Source organism: Pteropus vampyrus, unplaced genomic scaffold, assembly GCF_000151845.1.
Source record: "Pteropus vampyrus isolate Shadow unplaced genomic scaffold, Pvam_2.0 Scaffold648, whole genome shotgun sequence".
Taxonomy (NCBI): domain Eukaryota; kingdom Metazoa; phylum Chordata; class Mammalia; order Chiroptera; family Pteropodidae; genus Pteropus; species Pteropus vampyrus.
In genome coordinates, this window is record NW_011889429.1 from 82,171 (window position 1) to 86,657 (window position 4,487).

The 4,487-nt window shown below is 45.4% G+C and overlaps 1 protein-coding gene across 2 annotated transcripts in view; it reads right to left on the reverse strand.

The window, feature by feature from the left end:
- The window catches only part of STS (steroid sulfatase), a 125,180-nt gene that overhangs the window by 59,714 nt on the left and 60,979 nt on the right, over nt 1-4,487 (reverse strand). The window lies entirely within an intron of this gene.

Below are 4,487 nucleotides of genomic sequence, written 5' to 3' on the forward strand. Positions count from 1 at the left end.
CGCATTCACGCAGACGGCACTTAGCCGGAGCCGGCGCCCTCCGCGAGCTGGACGGGGCCGGTTCCATTGGGTACTCAGACTCATCCCAGCCCCGCTCACATTCCCATCAGCCTGGACCGCACACTTCAGTTTAGGCCGTCATCCCACGGCGTAAGACATCGCTGGGTCCGATGAAGGTGTGAGAGTCCTCTGTCCACACGCCACCAGAGAGTGATGTCGTGGGCCTGGAGCGTGTATGACGACAGACAAGCATCCCTCCATCATTGGCATGCTCAGCCTGGAACGAGGGGCTCATCCGAACCCCTCCATCCCTAAATTTGCATCCTATTGGCCCAGCAACGTCGTCAACCCAAGAAGTGGTTCTTACCCTGACCGAACAAGACAATTCTCTAGCTATTCATCCTTTCCATCTCGAGTGTGCCTGTGTGTCCCCGTGTGTCCCCCATAATTTCTAACCCGATTTCCTTTTCTCAGCACGAATTAAAATCAATATCAGTCCTATGCCTTTCTGGCTTAAACTCTTTGTCAAACAGATAAAATCATCCCAGGAATCCTTTATTCAGAAGAGATGCTCTGTGCCAAATCGCAAGGATTCATCAGGCCCACTTCGTGCACGGCCCAGCTGGAAGTGTCCACAATTCCGACTGTGCCAAATTACGATGGCAGGGGAACCGGATGAAAGGTCGTATCTTCCAACGACACGTTTATCAGCTGGCACAGGTTGTAGGGCATCACAATTACACTAGCAGTACTCGTGGAGAGGAGCGTTTATTTACCATGAAAGTACAGACCATAGGAAATGATAAAGAGGGCTCTTGCCCACAACGGCCCTGTAAGGGCTTAATCTTCCCGCGTAGATGTCATCTACCCCGGGAACTCATATTTTCCATAATGCTGATGTCTCGGTGGCTTCCCTGTGGAGTGTGAGGAGTCAGTGTTTGCTAAAGTCAGAAAAAATGGAGATCTTACTACTCTGGCCGATCGAGGATTCAAAAGAGAACTGTACAGATGAAATGCTGCCATTTGCGACAATATGGATGGACCTCGGGATGATCATGCTAAGAGAAATAAGCCAGACTGAAAAAGTTGAAAATCACATGATATCACTTATATGTGAGCTCTCAACCTAAAAGTAACAAACGAACAGGACAAACAAACAGAGACTCACGGACATGGACTATAGACTCGTGGTTACCAGAGGGGAAGGGGGAGGGGAGAAGGGAGGTAGACGGGGGGGAAGACATTAAAATGATTTATTCAATTATCTGGAGAACGCACAACTCTGAAAAAATAAAATTGTTGTTTAAATGTAAAAAAAAAATTTTTTTTAATTAAAAATAAAAAAGTAAAAAGTGTGAAAAAAAAATAGAACTCTACTGGGTTTATTTCCCAGGAGGCCCAACGTTAAAGATACAAAAGATACCTCATATAAAGCTTCACTGAACATTATTCGTAATTATTTCGCTTCTAATTGTAGCTTCTTAAAACACACAGGCACAGATCCTGAATATATGGACTCTACATAAAATGGAGCCTGGAGAACACAGCGCTCGTGGTAACTTTCACGTGACGCTGTGAAATGCAATAACTGGATATCGCAAATGATACAAATGACATAGGTGTCGTAAAGGCGTCCTCGCACCTCAAAATTCCCTCTTCAGGGTCACCACGTGTACGCGTGCAGAGAAAAACAGAGTGGTTTCTTTCAGCTTCGGTGTTTTTCCTACCAACGAGGCACTGTTTTCAACGACTTTCGGGAAGAAAAGGCCGGCGAAGCTGCCTCTTCACGAAGCAGAATGGCCAAGGTTCGCCTGCCTTGACTGGGACTGAAGGCATCATGCCTTTTTACATGTGGCCTTGACTTGAACTAAAGGAAAAGTCCTTTGCGAATAAAATTCACTTGATAAATTTACTCGTCACCATGTAGCCGTTATTCCTTTTCGGAATACCTGGATACTTCTCTGTCATCGTGATAATGATCGTATTATTAGCATTAGACTGGGAGGCATTCTCCTTTGGGGACACATGGAGAAGGGGTGTCGAGACACCTGACCAATTCCTGACTCTTCTCCCAACTAACCCACACCCAGAACTGACCGGTAAGTCAGCCAAGTAGATCAGTAAGTCAGCCAAGCAGAGCCGAGAAGGCACCAAGCTCTTTATGGTCCACGACTGAGAAGATGCTTCACGAAGATCTAGCTGTGCTGTTCAGCCCCGTCTGGACCGTTACCCATGGGGCTGCAGCTGATGATGCACCGGCTTTGAGACTCTAATTCCCCAACAACAACAACCAAAAAAACACCTCTTTACACACTCACAAGGTCGTTTTGTAGCACGAAGAGGTGAGGTGTGCGAGACGTGCCCTAGACGATGTGTATATCTACCATGCCTGGTGTATAACTGACCAGGCTAGTTATACGCGAATAGTTACACACGAATGTGCCTCAAGGCCAAGGGAAAAGGCACGATGGCTGGAGCATCCATCATCCAGCGCCCGTAAGGAGGGCTGAATGTACGCTTCATCCGTGCCTGTGAGAGGAGCAACGATTTCTCGCTAATTAAAGCGTATTCGGATGACCTGTTTCTTGAATTACTATACAGCTTACAACATATGGTGAGCTAATTATCTAGCTCTCTAAGAGTTCAAGCATCTCCCCGAGATAAATTTCATCCCGAAAAGAGTCAATTAGGGTGAGGGATCACAGAGTGTGTAATTATATATTGCAAACCGCCACCCTCCTCCAATTGGACGTATGCACTTGGTACCCCAGGGCACACACCGGCTGTGGCTCAGCGGACCTCATGCAAGGGCATCGCGAAACAATGGAGCATCTTCGCCTTCTGCCCGGTCATTCACACCGTCACAACTCTAGTTAGCATCTCAAGAACCAACCCTCGAGTATAAATCATTTCGGAAACAAGATTTAGAGAAAGAATATCAAGAGTTTAAATCATTTTCCCCGTGGGCTTTGACACGCGAACCGACCGTGTACCCAGAACAGCTTTTTAATGTTCGTACATCGAAATCAGGCACCAGATTCAACTGGGAAAATTGTGACTTGAAAAGCACTTGAATAAATTTCACAAACACTGTCGCTGCTTGTCACAATCACTTTTCCTTCTTCTGCTTCTGACCACCTCTACACCCATTTCTCACATGCACAGGTGGTAAGCCCTGCCTAAACGGTTCGGGATATTCTGGGCAATGAGATGACACAGAGAAAGGAGTCTTCCGAAGCTCGAAAAAACACTTTCAGAAATATGGCGATGTCACCGTTGTGATCATTCTTTGGTGACACATTGAGGCAATTCTCTCAAGATTGTTGGGTCTCATATTCTATGAATCCCGTATCTAATGGAACACAAAACTACGATCTTGATCCCAACTATGATTGTATCTGGCTGCTTTAAATCTTTGTGGCTTCGCTTAAGATATGTAGAAGATTGTTTTTGTGAATAGCTTCGTGGTATATAAACATGACTACTTCCACTAAAATCGATCATGCATGCCTTGCTCCGAAAAGGGGAACGGCCATTAACACTGGAATCATCTATTTTGAAGAATAAACTCCTTGAGAATAACTCGATAACCTCTAACTACGGTGTTGCTAGAACATCTTAAGTCTCCGGTTCTCGAATAAAATTTCGGAAACCTCAATAAAATCAAGACAAACTGGTTGGGCTTCGATACCCTTATAATAACCAAATCTGCTTTGCTCCCTTCCCAGAGTCATATGCTGAGGAATCCATCAAGATGCCTTGTAATCTCATGAATAGTCATATACTCTATAGATACCTTTCTGTCAGAAAAACCACCTAGTGTAAAAATCAGATGCACTCTGGAAGCAGGCATGGTACTGTTAATCTCCTCCGTGTTTCTGAGGGATTTCTGGTGGGCAGAAAGTGACGTAAGGAGGTTTGGCTGTTGCAGACACTTTACCAAGCAGCAGAGTGCTGTGTTTTTGCTGACGCGGATGGGTCTGCAATCCTGGGGACCCCGCTGTATGTTGCAATGGCCATTCGCTTCCTTATAAAATACAGTACGTATGTGGAACCCACAGGGAAAGAACTTTGTCAGTCATGCAGACGGTGACCCACCACTGGGTTACGACACTAATTTAGTGTCCCAACCAGATAATTTTAAAAATAAAACAGGATGCCAATAGCGAGTATCAGATGTCATTACTCCTTCGGGAAAAGGATCATCTGAGAAAGCCTGTTAAGTATCTGCGCCCATCTTTTTGGACGATAATGAAAGATACGTATCTCGGAACATTCTAAAGCTTTTGCAATAGATCACACTTCAGTATCACCTTCTAGAGAAATCTGGAGACTTAATAACGACTGTGGTATTTGTCCCTACTAGCAAAAATATGCTCCAAGTATGCTGCCGTATTTCTCAGAGGATCCTATGGTCCACGTGGTTTAGCATCTCGTGGACCGCTTGTTAAAGCGACGATGTGTGGCCTTACTCAGGGACCGTCCAC